Below are 19,390 nucleotides of genomic sequence, written 5' to 3' on the forward strand. Positions count from 1 at the left end.
TCATTCTCCCAGGGAAGCTAAGCTTCAATATCCTCTCCCCGACAACGGCGCCAATTAATGTTATCACCCCAAGAAACTCTCCTAGGTTGTATCTCAGAGATGCTCGGGAACATTACAAACTCAACATAAAATGTTGGAAAATGGTGGATGAATGGAAGGGATGATGCATATTCAAGCCAGATAACCACTCCTACTATGCTTAACCCCAGACATGGGTGAACACCCCCAGACTACAAGGCTTTAGACCACCAATTACTCACAGTTTGAGGATTATGTGAACATGGAGAATACTGACCACACCAGCAGATGCACAAGACCCTGTGATGGCCAACTACAACCAGTAAGAGGTCTGCAAATCTATTTCCTAATGCACAGACAGGATGACAGCTCTCTGGCACTAAGTAAATAGAAACCTGCACAGCATATTCAATGTTATATACTAGATTCTAACATAGAGGTGGGATGACAGCCCCTCTAATGCTAAACATCAAGAGCACATGAAAAATACATAACAGGCACAGCGTAGAACATAGAAGAAGTGGAAAGTGAGTAATTAACAGCAAAAGAAGCTTGTATTAGCTGAAAATGAATACCAGATGCTGCAGGTATCACAGTAGTTACAATCTCTAGAAGTTGAACCTTACATCAAAACTACTACCATCAATCTTATTACATATGTCTTTTGGGTATATATGGAGTTTGTTTACAAAAATCTTTGCTATGCTATGCATGGAGGGGTCATAATGGGCCACCAACCACCTTAACTCTCTGATATGGGTCTCTGATACAATTCTGCTGCTTCAATGACTGAATTTGACATTCTCTGCTGCTCGGCCATCCTTCCTGCACAGGTGAAGTATAATATGAAACAGGCTCCATTACTGATAGGTGCGTTTAACAGCTCGAGGCATGTCCTTCTTTCTTTTTGGCCATTCTTCCTCTTGAATGAGGTGGTTGAAGAGTAAATGTGCCGAACACTGGTAGATGGCCACTTCTATCCTTTGGAAGCACAGCTCAGTCAAAGGTGGCGAAGACTTCATGGCAGGTGTACGAGTGGGCGGAGGACGAACACCAACCGTTGGATTGCAGTGATCGATGGCATAGATCACTCTACGAAGGATATCGGTAGATAGGAGAGTGGGGAGATCGTGGGCTAATGGATCTCAAGCAAGGAGATCCAACGGTCGTCGGGCATGGGAGCTGCAAGGGATTTAACGGCCGGGGACGAGCGGGACAGCGGTAAATTGTATTCCCCGCACCACCTTTTGGAGGTGGGTGGTATTCGTACATGACCGCATGATCCAATATAATAGCGATGCGTGGCAGATGGGACCGGCGGGAAACCGCTTTCCCCATAGGTTAACGGGTGTGCAAGTTTTGGCAGTGGGGGAAGCGAACGACGTCGTATCTCGCGGGAAATGATCGGATGGCTAGGGTTAAAAGTACGTGTTTTTGATTGATGTGATGGGGGAAAAGACCCTGCGGGTAGCGCTTTTTGCAAGGCGTGCGGCTATATGGGTTTAACACCATTAGCACCCGGGGCTAAATTGAAATGGGGCTCTGATGGATTTCGGGGGTTTTGAATGGGGAAAGGTGAGGTTTAGGAAGGAAAGAGACAGCGGGGCTAGGGGAGTATAAGGGGAAAGAAGAAGGAGAAAGCTGAGGCAGTGGGGTGAAAGGGAATAGGCAACTGACGTGAGCTTTCTTTAAGCACAAACAACACGGGCAAGTTGTCTTTGACCCAAAAAATGCCGAAATATGTAGCAGAGCTAACAATCCCCACTTATTTAGTATTAGTAATAAAACTAAATAAGAAGGGGGGTTGTTGTTGGCCAGAAAAGAACCCCAAACCATTCAATTTGTTGGTAGAGTAGCAGAGTTAATGACGGGATGTATGCATATGGAAAAATATACCGACCCCGGAAACCCTGTTGTCTCTGTTCAAATAGGTGATGTCCTTGTCTCCAATGTACCTATAGACCTAGGGGTAGCCATTAATGTTATGACCAAGCAAACAATGGATCAACTTGGACTGGTCCAAATTCATACTACTCCCACTGTGCTTGAACTAGCAAATAAATCTAAAATCAAGTCGAGAGGAGTATTGGATGATGTGGTCATTTCCTTAGATTCTTGGGAATATCCTGCAGATTTCATTGTGCTTCAGCCAAAGAACCCAGTGGGAGGGCATCCCTTGATCTTGGGATGACCATGGCTTGCTATGGCCGATGCTTATATCGGATGTTGTTCTGGTGATATGTATATTTCCCATGGAGATTCCAGAAAGAAAGTCACCTTATATCCACCCGCTAGATCTATTCAAGAGCTCTGAGACACTTTATGGTTAGACTACAATAGTGATGAGGAGACTCAACCTGTTTGCTTGATACATCAGAATGCTGAGTCCTCGCAGGAGGGTGAGATTCAAGACTTGATAAACAATCTAGACACCATGCCTAATTTCGAGTCATTGAGTCAGAGTTTTAGTCTAGATTTTCAGGAAGGATATGACTCTCTACCCCCATCATCGCAATCTCTAGCGACACCCTTGTGTACTCTTGAGCCTGATACTACTCTTGTTGAGATTAGTCCAGGTAAATCCTTGTATATTAGTTTGGACTTGGATCCTTCTCAGCGAGAGAAGCTTGTGAATTTGTTGCAAAACCATCTTGATGCCTTTGCATGGGGTTATGAAGATATAAAAGGCATCCCTCCTGAAACTTGTACACACCATATCTATATTCAGGATGGAGCTCGACCTATCCGAGAACCCCAAAGGCGAATGAACCCAGCTCTAAGATACATTGCAAAAGAAGAAATACAAAAACTCTTAGATGCTGATTTTATCTACCCCATTTTTGACAACTAGTGGGTCTCTCCATTAGTATTAGTCCCAAAGAAATATGGGAGATGGCGCATTTGTATTGACTACAGAGAATTGAATAAAGCCACTCTCAAAGATTACTTCCCCCTTCCTTTCATCGATCAAGTACTCGATACCCTTGCTGGTAATAAGTACTTTTCTTTTGTATATGGCTTTATCCGATATAACCAAATACAGATAGCACCCGAAGATCAAGACAAAACCACTTTTACATGTCCATGGGGTACATTTTCTTATCGAGTTCTTCCCTTTGGGCTATGTAATGCCCCAGCTACCTTTCAAAGGGCAGCCTTGGCTATTTTTGCTGACCTTGAATGCATAGAAATCTATATGGATGATTTCTCTATGTTTGGTGATTCATTTCAAGAAGCCCTCAAGAATCTAGAAAAAGTGCTTCTTCACTGCCAAGAAGCTCATCTCACCTTGAGTGACAAGAAATGTAGATTGATGTGCAAGGTGGGAGTGGTTCTTGGCCATCTTATTTCCGACAAAGGTATCTAGGTTGACCCTGCAAAAATAGAAGTCATTTCGAGTCTTCCTATACCCAAAACTCAAAGGGAAGTGAGAGGTTTTCTAGGACATGCGGGCTACTATAGGAGATTCATTGAGAATTTCTCAAGGATAGCTACCCCCCTTTTCTAACTTTTGGCTAAAGATAGTGAGTTTTCTTGGTCCACAGCTTGCCAACAGTCCTTTGAGACATTGAAGGAAAAATTAGTTCAGGCACCAGTATTGAGAGGACCAAACTAGTCCCTGCCATTTCATATTTCCTCTGATGCCTCAAATACTGCTATAGGCGCAACTTTAGGACAAGAAGAAGACAAACAATCTTATGCTATTTATTTCATTAGTAAAAACTTGTCACCCACTGAACTCAATTATACGGTTACTGAGAAAGAGTTTTTAGCTGTAATTTTTTCTATTAATAAATTCAGACATTATATTACAGGATATGAAGTTTTTGTACATACTGACCATTCCACTATAAGATATTTGATGAATAAACCATTAACTAGTGGTAGAGTGACTAGGTGGTTGCTATTATTACAGGAATTTAATATTACCATTGTTGATAGACTAGGAAAGTCAAATGTAGTAGCAGATTATCTTTCAAGATTGAATAATCTTGGTGAAGCAATTCCTGTTGACAATTATTTTCCTGATGAACATCTTTTTGTTGTGTCAAAAAAATCTCCATGGTTTTCTGACATAGCTAACTATTTAGTCACCGGAAAATTACCACCTCACTTACCCGTTCGTGAAAAGAGGAATATCATTCAGAAAAGTGTTGCATATTCCTGGATCCAAGGAGACCTCTTTTACACTAGAGCAGATCTCATTATCCGTAGATGTGTAAGAGAGGAAGAGGTGTTTGATATAATAAAATCTGCCCATGATGAACCTTGTGGAGGTCACTTCGCCGATAAGCGGACTCCATTAAAAGTATTACGAACTGGATATTTTTGGCCTTCCTTGTTCAAGGATGCCAAATAGTATGTCAAGTGGTGTGATAGTTGTCAGCGAATTCACTAGCCTAATCAAACCAATGAAATTCCTTTATGTCCTCAAGTTATGATTGAGCCTTTTGAAAAATGGGCCATTGTTTTTGTAGGACCAATAAATCCTGTATCATCAAATAAAAAGGATATTTTGGTTTGTACAGCTTTTGTTACAAAATGGGTAGAAGCTAAAGTTATTTCTTTTGCTACCGAAAGAGTTGTTGTTGATTTTCTTTTTACAGAAATCTTTACTAGATTTAGTGTGCCTAGAGAAATTGTTTATGACAATGGATCGCAATTTATTTCTAATATGGTACAGGGTGTGATGGAGCAGTACAACATACGGCATAGGAAATCTACACTGTATCACTCGCAAGCAAATGGTCAGGTGGAGTCCATGAATAAGGTGATTGAGTCCATCCTCACAAAGAAGGTAAACATGCATAGAAAGGATTGGGTTGACAAATTATCAGAAGCATTATGGGCCTATTAAACCACTTGGAGAAACAACACATGACACACACCATATGCGCTAGTGTACAGGAAACAAGTCCTTTTGCTGATAGAATTCCAGATGAAGACTTTCAGGACTGCAGTCCAATTGGGAGTAGATCTCTCTGAAGCATAGCAACAGTGCCTTCTACAATTAAATGAGTTAGATTAAATCTGAAGGAATGATGTTCAACAAAAAATATTGGTTCAACAATAGCACAAGAAGTGGCATGACAAGTCCATTCAGAAGAAGCAGTTCCAACCAGGTGATTGGGTACTCCTTTACGATTCAAGATTCAAACATTTTAAAGGAAAATTCCATACATGCTAGATGGGACCCTATGAGGTGGTCAAAGTGTTCGAAAATGGAGCAATAGAAATCAAAACTATTGATGGATAGAATTATGTGTTCCTAGTAAACAGACATATACTGAATGTATATTTTCAGCCCCTTACTAAAGGAGATTTTATGTAGCAAGTCCAACAGCCATTTGAAAAGCAGTTGGTAGGTGGAAACACCAACCTGTTGAAGAATTGATTCCTTCTTTTCCTTATTAAGAAAAAAAATAATCAAAGAAAATAAAAATAAAAACGAAAAAAATAAAAAGTGTAAAAAGAAAAAATTCCTGTAATTATGAAAATCAGTTGACTGACATGATTCCAAAAGGATCAACCTGAAAACCAGCATGCTTCCAAGAAGATCAAAATTTTAATAAAAAGGGAATGTTACTTGATTTTTAGATATGTTGGTTGCCACCAAGAAGAAGCAGGTTCACGAATCTGAGCACTTACCCAAGTTTGGGGTAACTAGCACAGACATTTTTATCCAAGTAAACGCTTACTTCCTGTTGCAGTGATTTTTCCTGCCCCAGTGCAGGAAAATTTCAAGGTAAAAAGATTTTCTATCTTCTATTTCCCATTTCGAAATTTCCCACTATATTTTTCTAAATTCCCCAATGAATTACCTTCCTCTTTCTTCCAAGAAACTACCCTTACCCAATTTCGTAAAATCCCTCTTTTCCCTTGAATTTTTTCCCACATCCTGTTTCGTTTATCCCTCTTGGTGATATTTTTTTTGAAATCCCTGTTGTAATATTCCTTCCCATTCTAAAATTTTTACCCCTTTCCCACTTCTTTATTTCCTCATAAATTGATTGCAGAATTTGATGTAGTCAATCCAGAAGGCATGTTCAAGAAACACCAAAGGATGGCGAATAATTTTTTCTTGTATAATGAGGAAAAATTTTTAAGTCCAACTACAGAAGTATGTCCTATCAGATTCTCTGTTTGGTAAAAGTCTCTGGTGCAAGCACAGCAGTACAAGCAAGTTTGGTGTAGAAACACAGTTGACTGTGAAAGCAATTTACACAGTCCTAGAGTGGTTTATCAAGGATATTTATGTGCATGTACTTTCCTGCACGTGTTAATATGTTACCTCATTCCATGTTTTAATTGATTCTTTGTTTCATTATTTACTAATCTAGGAACAAATATTTAAAGTGCAAGATGTGTAAGGTTTGGAATCTAATCTTTTTAATAAATGTTGAAGTATGTGTGATTGAATTATGATGCTGACTCCAGGATGGTACTACTATTCGATAACTTGCAAAGCCTCCTTGAAATGATTTCACACTTCCTGACCATTATTAGCTTACCCACAATCCGATCATTGTAGTTGTTGCGCCACCGCTGCCTATACCGCCATTGCATCCAATCATCACGATTCACCCATAGTGGGCTGACACAAATCAATACCTGATGTGGGGGGGTTGTTCCATCATAACCGGGTGAGTGGGTCTGAAAATATGGAGGGTGATGAACCTACGGCATAAAACTCTTGGTGAACGTTGCAGTCGCTCAAAAATTCCTTCGAGGGTGTGAACAGAGCAAAGTGGAGTGTGGTTCAAAATGGCACCTGTGAGGAATGAACCGTTGTCTTTGCAGGAAATTGAACAAAAGCCAAGTACAGGAACAATCTTGCACTATTGCAAGAATCTGGGTTCCTGCCATTTCTACAGAAGTTTGGCGGGTTCGACATGGCAGTGGCATTAGATTTTTCAAGGACATTCAAAGAAGGCTGAGTTAGGGTCACCTCCTTAAAATTTAAAATTATAGAGGAGTTCATCGCACAAGCCACAGACTTGCCACTTACAGGGGAGCACTAGTTTAAAAAAGAGCGACTCGTGAAGAAGCATTAGCACCGGTTTGTGGTCGATAAGAAAATTAAGGTCAATTGGAGAAAGGGACTTCCACAGACTGCCATGGTCGGGAAGTGGTGAGATTTACTGTTTATATTGCAGAAGTTTGTAACCAAAGAAGGACGCTATACCTTGGCATTTGTATACCACCTCCAATTGTTGTTTCATTTCGAGGCAGGAAAATTGATTAATTTTCCTCACTTCTTGCTCAGAAGCCTTGAGAAGATGGCGAAAAATGTGCAGAGTAACAGTGCAAGCCAGGTTGCAAACAAGCTCTGCCATCATGAGCTTATTACAATTCTGGTCAAGAAAAATTTAGAAGAAAAGGGGATAACGTGGGGAGCATTTCTGAAAGAATTTTGAGCAAGGGGTGCAGAAGAGTCTGCTAGCACCAGTACAGGTAAGAAGAGAAAGGTGGGGACATTGTCTCTTGCCAAGCGACAAGGTAAAATTTCACTAGTGCAAGCAGAGAAGAGGGTTGTTGAGAACACTCCACCCGCGGCAAAGAAGAGGAAGACTAGAACCTTGATGAGGAGGAAAACTATCGCCCAAGGGACGAACCAGTCGAGTTCTCCAATCGTAATCGATGAAACACCCCAAAGTTCCCCCATAGTTCATAATCTCTCGGTGCTTGTAGACGCAGTGGCACACACTATGGAAGATGAGGAGAATGCAGAAGACGACGTCCTGTTGTCAACATTTTTCAGCAGGCTAAGGAGCAGAAAGATGACGTTGACATCGCATACTGGTGAAGTGCAAGCAGAAGAGAACGAAGAGGAATAGCATGCAGAGGGTCTTGATAATTTCAATGAACCAGACGTAGAAACCCTTAATGATTTCGAGGGTCAAGGTACTGAAATCCCTACGATTTTAGAAGGTCAGGGTATTGAAGACCCTGTGGCTTTTGAAGGTCAGGGTATTGAAGACCCTGCAGTGTTTGAAGGACAGGGTACTGAAGTCCCTGTAGTTGTAGAAGAGCGAGGAACTGAAACCCCTACTGATTTGGAAAGACAGGGTGTTGAATCCCCTGAGAAGCTAGGAGAACAAGGTGTTAAGAGCCCCAGGGAATTGAGTGCACAAGGCACAGAGATTGGTGAGGGCATCAAAACCCTCAGTAACGAGAAAACCCCGAGTATAGAAACCCTCGGTGATGTCATAAAGCAGGATTTCGACAGCCTTGACCTTGATGATGATGGGACTTGTTTCGAGTCCATGGCAGAAAAGACGTTCACACCCAAAGATCTTAGCACAACACCCTCCACTCTTTTCCTCAATAGCAGAATAGTAGATCTGGAGCAACAAGTCCATGACCTGGAGGCTTTGAACCAGGTCATGAAAGAGTAGAGTTGGCAGAAACAGAGTGAGGTGGAGTTACTTGTAGAAGTAAAGAGGTAGAAGAAGCAAGTAAAGGTATGGAAGTATCAAGCTTCCAAATGTTATTGACACCTTAAGAAGGTGACTAAGCAGCTACAAAAAGCCTGAGACAAGAAGCCAAAGATAGTAACGGTAGGAATAAACATTGAAGTTCAGGACTGAGGAGCTGGCCATTCATTTTTGAAGGTTTTTTGTAGAGGTAAAACGTTGTGTGAGGACACACAACAGCTTAGGGATGGGAGGATGTTGGTATCCTAAATTTCCCTATTTTCTACCCCATTTCCATCAAAATCAACCTCTGTTTTATCTCAATAAAAGACCCTTCTTTCTTGCACTAGTACAAGATAGTTACCCATTCCTGCACATGCTCATATTTTATATTAAGATTTATTACAACACTTTATTAATCATTTTATATGGATTTCATGCTTATTTACATATCTCTTGTAACTCATATTAATTTCCTAGAGTAACATGGAACTTAGTATCAATTATGAATGAGTATGACTAGTGCAGGTAGATTCCTGCACCACCACGAACACTGTCTGAGATTTCTGAGAAGCCAAATCTTCCACGAGGACGGGTCTCGATCCTTGAATCTGAGTTTAGTTGTTGATGAACTAAAGCAGGATAACATGTGGCATGCAATTAGGGAATATTTTCCAAAGTTAGGTTATGGCCAAGCGAGATTCATGTATATTATAACTGTTGGCCAAGTTTGTAATTTCAGTTTCTAAGTTTGTTCAGCCAAAAGGCCTGAACAAGAAATGTCTGTAATTAGTGAAAATGGCTAGAGTTGAAGGATATATAAAATATAGATATAGGTAGGAGGAGGCTAGTCAGAAGGGAACCATCGATTGTAATTTTGTTTATGTAATCCGGTTATCACCTCAGCTCTGGGGCTAGACTGCTCTGTCATGTATATTTTCTGAATCAAGTAATACAAGAGAATTGCCATGATTTTCATACACAATGTCTAGTTTATCTTTGATGTATCTTTTGAAGTGTTGAGCTTTTTTGTTCCTTAGAAGGGGAACGAGTTGGTTGGCTAGGGCCCAACCAACCCAGCTCGTTTACCCCTCTCGCTTTCGTTATTCAGAAAGAAGGTGTGGATATTTCGTTTGCAATTATGTGATGTTATAGTTTTAATCTTCATCTTTCAAGTTCTAATTTAAAATATCTTTTGTAGCTAACATGTGAAACAAATCTGTGGTTTGAGAGTTAGTTGTGTTTACTTTGTTTATGAGATATCTTTCTTGCATTTCCTTTATTCTCAATCTTTGTTTTAACTTGTTTTTTATCGGATCATGCAGAGAACTCTTTCCTACACCAGTGCATGTTGTTGCCTGCACTTTGGTTTAATTATTCTTTTGCAGCAAACAGTGAATCACTTCTCTGCATATTATTTCCAGTTATTATGCAAGTGAATGAATCATTAATTTAGTAACTGTCTTCGGTATTAAAAGTACATCTTTAAGAGGATCTGGAAGCAGTTGCATAAAATCATCATAAACATATTATACTTGCAAAGAACATAAGCATCTTTGAATGGATTACTAAAGTTAGTTAACACATGTAAAACACTTAGACTACTATTTGATTCTTTTGAAGTGCCTTTATTTCATGAAGCTTATTTCCTTTGCAAGTTTTAATGAATTGAAGCATTTCCTTTTCACAGATAATTTACTTCAGAATTTCATTTAGAGTTGCAATTCCTTTCCAGCACATCTTTCAGTCTTTTTGAAAGTAATTTGGAAACTAGGTGAAGGAAGCTCTGCTTCAGTGCAAGAGCTAGTCTCTTGTCACAGAAATAGAGTGCTCTAAGCCCTTAGGCTTAGAGCACCTCCACTAAGACATAAGTCTTCAATAAGGAAGGTCATATATACTTTTGCACAGAGATACTGTACCTGCACTAGTGCAAGCAAATTGTAACAGTGCAAGGATAGGTTGTTTGTGTGGAAGGAAGATCAGAAGGAAGACAAAATTCTGCAAGGGCCCACTTGTTAGACTGTTAGCCATCCATCTAAAGATGAACATAGCATTTCATTACAACATTTAAGATTGTTTTTGTTGTGTGGAATTTCTTTACTTGATTTACATGCAAATTGTCTTTTACATTCCAACACTAGAGTTGCTTTGGTGTCAATTACCTTTCCGATTGTTTTTTGTCTGATTCTGCAAAGAATTTCCTTTAAGAAGTAGGATTAGAGATAGGAAAAGTTCATACCATTTCTGGCATTGCCTGTGCTTCATCTCTAATTTTACGAAACCCTTGAGTTGACAATTAAGTGTTGAGGAGTTTGCTCAAGTGCAATTCCTGCACCCAACACAGGGTAGATGAAGAGACTAGTAAATGCAAGTAAAAATTTTGTGCTTCTCATGATCAAGAAAAAAAATGATATTTATTATGAACCTTTTGAAGGTTGTGATGATAAATTGAAATCTGATTTGTTAGATGTGGTATGAAAGCATCACGAGATGTTTCAGGAACCAAAGGGATTACTTCCCAAGAGGGGAATTCAGCATGAGATTCAGTTGCAACAGGATGTTCCACTTCCAAATATAGGCATGTATCGCATGTCGATTATGGAGAGCATGGAAATCAAAAAGAAAATTCAAGAATTTCTGAACAAAGGTATCATACACCCACCTACTTCACCATGTGGTTCGTCCATTGTCTTGGTGCCAAAGAAGGATGGAACTTGGCACATGTGTGTGGATTTCCGTGCACTGAACAAAATCACAGTATAGAATCATTATCCACTCCCAAGAATTGATGATTTTCTTTATCATTTGAGGTATGAAAAGTATTTCACTAAGTTATACTTACGAAGTGGTTATCATCAAGTTAGTATAGCTGAAGAAGACATTTGGAAAATCGCATTTAAAACTAAACAAGGATTGTTTGAGTGGCTTGTTATGCCTTTCTGTCTTACAAATGCTTCAGCTACTTTCATGAGGGTAATGAATGATGTATTAAGCCCATTTCTAAATTAATATGTCATTGTCTACTTAGATGATATTCTCATATTCAACAAATCCATAGATGAACATGTCATGCATGTAAACAAAGTACTAGATGTCTTCAGAAAAGAACATCTATTTTTAAAGATGTCGAAATGTGATTTTGGCAAGACTTCTTTAGTGTATTTGGAACACATTGTTGGAGGATGTGAGTTGAAGATTGACCCCTCTAAGGTTGAGGTCATTCTAAATTGATGCAAGCGCAATACAGTTACAGAGGTAAGAATCATTTTATGGGAAACACAATATTGGAGAAAGTTTATTGCTAATTTTTCTTCCATTGCAGCTCCATTACATGCATTGACAAGTGTCAATAAAGTCTTCCATTGGGGACATGTACATTAGAAAACATTTGATGCTTTGAAGAAAAATATAAGTTCAGCACTAGTATTGGCTCTTCTAGACCTTAGACAGCCATTCGAAATTCAAACGGATGCAAGCGATTATGCCATGGGAACAGTTCTATTGCAACATGGTAAGCCCATTTCGTTTCATTCTGAAATGTTTAATGGAGTTGTAATTAACTACCTCACCTATGACAAAGAAATTTATGCATTGGTACAAAGTGTTAAGAAATGGAAACACTATTTGCTGAGGAAGGATACCATCATCCATACGACCATCAACCATTGCAGTATTTACTGTCACAGTCAAAGTTGCAACAGTCACGACATTTCAAATGGATGGGTTTTCTACAACAATTTCGTTTGGTTATCAGGTATAAAAAGGAATCTACAATAAGGTAGTTTATATGTTTTCAAGGCCTATTGCAAATTCATCTATTATAATCAAGCATAATTATGTTTTGCATGAAAGTTACATAGAACAATATGCAAATGATAGTGACTTTCAAGAAGTATATTCAAGCTTGAGTCAAGGAAATCAAATTGAAGAGTTGGATTATCATGTACATAACAGTTTGTTATATCACTTGGGTAAGTTGTGTATTCCACAAGGAGAAAGAAACAATATCATAAGGGAGGGGCATACTTCATTGATTGTTGGACACTTTGGTGTAGGAAAGATAGTAGTGAATCTTCAAAGGTATTGTTATTGGCCACACATGTTGGATAATGTTTCACGTTTCATAAGAGGATGTTCTTTATGTGCTAAAAGTAAGCCTAGAAATAGAAGACTTGGTTTATACACTCCACTTCCGGTACCTTCACATCCATGGGAGAGTATTTCAATGGATTTTGTAGGAAGTCTTCCATTGTCAAGGAAAGGTCATGATTACTTATATGTAGTTGTAGATAGGTTCAACAAGATGTGCATACTAACACCATGTAAAAATAAAATTACAGTTGAACAAACAACTCATATTTTCTTCCAAAACATTTGGGTTCATTTTGGTCTTCCTATTTCTATTGTAAGTGATCTAGATTCCCAATTTGTTGGGAATTTTTGGTCAAATTTGTGGGACAAGATGGACACAAAGTTGAATAAGAGTACAACCTTTCATCCACAAACAGATGGACAAACCGAGGTGGTCAACAGAACAAGTATTCTCTTCTTAGAGGATATTGAAGCAAATATCCCAAGTTGTGGGATGAACAGTTGCATTACATACAACAAGGCAAAGCATTCTTCCACAAACACATCGCCATTTGAGGTATCTTATGGGTACTTGCCAAGATCACCATTGGACTTTATATTTGAGAAAGATGTCACCATTGATGGTCACAGTGACATCGATAAGGTAAGGAAGTTCATAGAGCAAATTCAGTTGATACATCATACAGTGTAAGAACAACTTGATAAAAGTCAAAGAAGCTACAAGGAAAGGCATGACAAACGTCGGGTTGATCACAAATTTCAAGTTGGCGATGAAGTTTGGTTATATATTAGCAAAAAGAGACTTCAAGGGGAAGGTAAAAATCTTAAACCAATCTGTTATGGTCCTTTTAAAATTCTGGAAAATATTGGTAATAATGATTTTAAGCTTGATTTGCCTCCTTATATGCAAATATACTATGTTGTTAATGTTGAGAATTTGAGATTATTTGAGCCTCCTTTGATTGATGATCAAGGAGAGCATGTTCAGCTGCCATCAATAGATGATTTCTTTCCAAAATATCTAGATGAGCTTCAACAATATCTCATACTTGATAGAAGAATCAGAACTTCAAAGGGAGGGGATGTTGAATACCTTAGAGTGGGACTCAAGGGACAAAATTTTTCTCAAGCCAAATTGTTGTAGATAGATAAGGTGAGGGAGTTTTACCCTCACTTTATGAACAATTGATAGTATCTTTTGGGCTCCAAAAGGCATATAGTGGGGAGGAATGATCAGATGCTCAATATTGAGCTCAAAAATCAAAGTTCTTGGAATGGCTTGAAGCCTGAATGACCACGTCCGTCTCGGAAAAACAATCCTAACACAACTCATTTCGTTGAAAACCAATTTCGTATGAGAAATTTATTGTGTTCTGATCGCTTTGTTAAACCGACAAAATTAAAAAAAAAATAAAATTCTGAGTCACTGCATAGTCAGCAGTCCATACTACTTATGTGGAAAGTGACTAGGCATGATCAATGATGTTCAATGATGAATCACAAATGGACAAGTCGCATCGTTTGATTGGGTTATATAGGTGATGTGTTGGCACAATTTGATTGGTTTATTTTTTGACCAATGGAAGAATGCCACGTGACAAGCCCGGAGGCTGCCACGTGGAACTGCCCAACAGTTTAAGGGCTAGGTCATAGTTCAACAAAATTATTGTGGAGGCATCGGGGCTCGACCCCGTGACCTCCCCTCCACAATCCAAGCCACATACCATCTCCACTAGTGGGTGTTTCTTACCCCATAAGTTCACGACTTGCATTTATATTTTATCAATGTTGGGGTTGGCGGTTAGGAGGGCCAGCCCGCAGACCAACCCTCCGCATTTGATCGCAATGTTGCAAACTCTAGTGGTTAGACCTGTGTTAACTCCAATGGATTGTTCAACAAAACCGTTAACGTTTAGTTGGCATGTGAACGCAATTGTCATTAAACTGCAAACATTTATGTATCAACAATCTCCAACACTCCAACTTCACGAAGGTTAGAGCTCGACCATGTGAACGTGTATCATGGTGGTTGCAGTCAGCCAAAGCCAATGTTAAAGATAACGGTCACCTCCAAATCTGCGCGGGTATCCACCGCATGTGACTATATAAAATGTCGACGATTGTGGTCAGCACTAACTTTGTGGTCTTTATGCTAATCACGAATTTATGTTAATTAATTTGGGTTTAAAGCTATTAAGCACAATTTAATTGATAGTTAAGTCTGAGTTTAAAATGGCATAGCTTTTGGCGGTGCCCCCAATTTCGAGCCTACCTCCACATTTAGCGCACTAACTGGAGTCATTCTAGATTTAGCAGAACTTTTCTAGGAAAATATTGACTGAGTCATGGAGAAGGAAATTTTCAACCAAACTGAGCTCAGGAAGAGGTGTTCTTGGCTAGTTTGGACATTTTGAATGCATTGGTGTAGGTATCAAGAGCCATAGAGCTTTCTAAAACAAATTTTTTCCATATTGAGCTAATACAGAGCCCAAGCCATGGAAGTTGGACCAAGGAGATGTAGCCCAGGAGGGGTGAACTCCTTCATCAAAACATTGTGTTAATGATATGAAAATGGGGCACTTAGGCTTCTGGTCTAACTTACAAGAACCTCTCCCACTTCCAAAGATTTAAATTTTCCCAAGTATTTATGATTAAATAGTGCGGAATTAAATATGTGCTTGAACAGAAGGTGTATGCTAGTGTTGTTTATTAAAATTGTTTATGTGTTGTAATTTAATGTGATGAAACTGATATATAAATGCATATAACAGTAAATAAAATAGCAGAGACAATGCAATAGTAAGACACACACAAAAACAACAATTTAATTAGGAGTTCACCCACAACTCTTGGGCTACATCTCCATGAGCTCTAGTCAACTCAACTAGGCTCTCTAGGATTATGGTATAAGTCCTTTTTACAAGCTCTTGGCTCAACTTCTGCTTCAACAAAAGAAACAAATTTCATAGCTTGTGAACACTTCCATGTCTTACATTTGCATACAAATGATGGACTAGGTAACAAGCCCACAAATGACCCTTCAAGTCAAGCATGTAGAAAAAGACCATTAGGACTCTTTTTCAATAGATGAAACACTTCATCATTATCTCCATTTGGAGACCAAGTTAACTTATCCCAAGTCAACATGGCATCACATGCATGTCAAAGCAATCAACCCTGCAATTTAATTACACATACATGTTCAAAAGCAAGGAAATCATCAACATCCTTGTGTTCATGCATCTCCTGCTCATGCATGCATTTCATACTTCAACTTTCACTTAAGCACATCGTACTTTCGAAGCTGAACTGAACTATAATGTAGATGCATCAATAAACATGCAATCTTAATCGGATAAGAACTCTAACTGTTCCTTACCAATCCCTTCCAAAGATACTACCTTTGTCTGCACATCAGCATCATCATGTGAATCATTCTAAGACACATCATTCATGGAATCTTCACTTCCATTTCTGCCATCTTCTCTTTCCACTTTCTTAAACTTCTGTGGAAGCATCGCTGGATTCAGAGTCCAACATTTTGCAGCAAGATGTCCTTGCTTATGGCAGTAAGTACATTGCATCCTCTTGACAGTATGATTTGCCTTGTCCAATGGACCTTCGGCTTCTTACTTCCTTTCCTTCAAAAATTTCCTATGTGTGGTCATTCTCTTCCAACATCTGGAAACATGATGGTTATCCAAAGCACAAAAGGCAAATGCAATTCTTTTCCCATATATATGTGGAAATTTATCATGCTTTGTACAATCAAAAGGAAAAATTTTAGAACCAGATTTATACCATCTTTCATTTTTATTGCCTTCATGAGGAGGTGAAGCAAATGAAGAAGTGGCTCCCTTTGGAATCCCATCAATCTCTCCAAGGCTGTTAGAGTCTCCCCAACTCTCTGGTTCAAGTGTGTGCTTCTAAACACCTACATCCTAAAAATGATGTTTCAAGCTATTGCATTCCTCCTGGATATAACCTTCACACTCTACAATGCAACCCCTTATTGGAGTTGTTTCAATGGCCTTCATGGTAGCTTTGGAACTCTCTCCATAAGCTTGTCCATATCCAAGACCCAAATACTTAGGTCTTTCCTCAATCATTATTGGTTCAAAAATACCTTGTGCATGCTTTCCCAAGCCCTTTCCTTCATAGCCCATCTTGGACATTAGCTTGGAACCTATGCCTCTAGTATGTTTTTCAAAAGAACCAATATAAGCATTCTTAGAAGAATTTGAAGAAAAATTGGAATGGTTTACCTCTTCTTCAAGCTGATACTTGACCAAGGCTTCTTGGGCAACAAAGAGCTGTGTCTCCAACTCATGCATCCTTTTTAGGTTCATATTTGCAATATGAATTTGCCTCTCCATTTCTTGTAATTTGTCAGAAAGCAACTATTTCTCTTCCTTTATGGAATTCAACTGTTCTCTAAGTATGTTGCTCTTCCTTCCATCCTCATACATTTCTCTCACCATATTCATCATGGTGGACAATTCTTGCGTCATGTCTTCATCAAAGAATCTTGTGAAGAGAGCAGAATTTGAGGACCTACTTGTAGAAGTTGTCATTATGTCAATGAACAAAAAAACTTCAACAAGATAAATAAAGATCTTATTTAAGCAACCCTTTGCAACAAACCTCTTGTGCTTTAAGGACTTCCTTGAGGTCCTTTGGGATAGAAGAATGACTTCAGCCCTTCTTCCTATTTGTCCTTCCCAAACTGAGCTATCTATAGCTTTCTCTTCACCTCTGCAAACTTAGAAAATAGTCAGTCTGCAAAACAAGCATACAATAAGCCTCTAACTGTTTAAACACCTTTTAGACAAGCAATCTTTGCTCTATCAATCAAGCATGCTGATATAACCTTCTTTGAAGGTGTGGTTAATCAATCTTAAGCTCTAATACCACCTGATCTAAAAATGGGGCACTTAGGCTTCTGGTCTAACTTACAAGAAACTCTCCCACTTCCAAAGCTTTAAATATTCCCAAGTCTTATTGATTAACCAATGTGGAATTAAAAATGATTGAAAACAATGGAGTATTCTTGTATTGATTGTTAACTGTTCATGTGTTGTAAATTAATGTGCTGAAATTGATATATAAATGCTTATAACAGTAAATAAAACAACAGAGACAATGCAACAGTAAAACACACACATAAACAACAATTTAATTAGGAGTTCACCCACAACTCTTGGGCTACATATCTGTGAGCTCTGGTAAACTCAACTAGGCTCTCTAGGATTATGGTATAAGTCCTTTTTACAAGCTCTTGGCTCAACTCTTGATGTTCTACACAGAAACAATGTTCTTTGTGGATTTTTCATGTGTCTGGTATATTTACCTGTGTAAGTTGAGAATGCCAAAGTTTGGGCATTTCAAGTGCCAGTTGCCCCTTCCGTTACAGAATAGATGGCATCCATACCTGAGGCATTTAGAAATGATTGCTAACACTCAGAGAAGGGATTTAAGCGAACTATGACTGGAAGATAGAAAGCCGAGAAGCGGAAATGAACCAATAGCGTCGATTTGGCTTAAAAAGCCACAGAACAACATAATCAAGGGGACTGTTGGTTGTTGGTTGGTGGTTGGTTGTTGTTGTTGATTGTTTGTTGCCAAAAGTGAAGCCAAAGTAGGAAGCTAAGGTGAAGGAGGTAGCACAAAAGAAAAAAGGCAGCCAAGGGAGTCACTTGGAAGTCAATCGAAAAGCCAAGAGGGCTGTAAACTGATAGAGGGCCAAAGAAGCCAGAGACGAAGAGCTAGAGCCAAAGCCAAAGAGCTAGAGTCAGAGACGAAGAGCCAGAACCAAGAGCCAAGAGCCAGAGCTTCAAGAGCCAAGGGATAAAATGGTGTTTGAACCCACTGTTTCTGTATAGAACAACAGGAGTTGAGCCAAGATCTTGTAAAAAGGACTTATACCATAATCCCAGAGAGCCTAGTTGAGTTGACTAGAGCTCACGAAGATGTAACCCAAGAGTTGTGGGTGAACTCCTAATTAAATTACTGTTTTTGTGTGTGTTTTACTGATGCATTGTCTCTGTTGTTTTATTTACTGTTATAAGCATTTATATATCAGTTTCAGCACATTAATTTATAGCACATGAACAGTTAACAATCAATACAAGCATACACCATTGTTTTCAAGCATTTTTAATTCCGCATTGGTTAATCAATAATACTTGGGAATATTTAAATATTTGGAAGTGGGAGAGGTTCTTGTAAGTTAGACCAGAAGCCTAAGTGCCCCATTTTCAAATTAGTTAAAGTGTCTCTTTGATGGTTTGTTGTACTTTGAATGCCTGTTGTCCAGTACTTGTTTTTGAAGCTATTTTTCTCATGAATTTCATTTTAAACTTAAGAAAATTTACCTGATTACATACACAAACAAATAATGAAACCTCAGCCCAAGAAGCAATAAGCAAACACATGTTTAGAAATCTGTAATATATTAACACAACAAAAACTAATCATTCAAAAACAGATCATTTTAGCTCTTTAAGTACTCGTATATACCAATGGGATTCTTGTACTTGTGATTGTACTTGTGAGAAAATTGATATTTGTTATACATGCATGATAGTTTGTGTGTGTGAATAGTGGAATTTTTAATAGTTTCATTGTACTTGAACATGCATGAGTGATGGACTTGTGTTGGTTGATTTCTTTGTTAACATGTATGTTGTCAACTTGAGAATGTTGATAATTTTCACATGCATGAGTGTCAGCTTGTGTGGTCGATTGATTGTTACATGTATGTTATATCAACTTGGAAGATTTGATTTTGTCTCCAAAGATGAAAGGGAGATGTGACGAATTGTTTCATGAGAATATGGAATTCTTGTTGTAAATCGTTAAAT

The sequence above is a fragment of the Pinus tabuliformis genome, chromosome 9, assembly GCF_031772625.1.
Source record: "Pinus tabuliformis cultivar Carrire ecotype Pingquan chromosome 9, CPIR1, whole genome shotgun sequence".
Lineage (NCBI taxonomy): Eukaryota > Viridiplantae > Streptophyta > Pinopsida > Pinales > Pinaceae > Pinus > Pinus tabuliformis.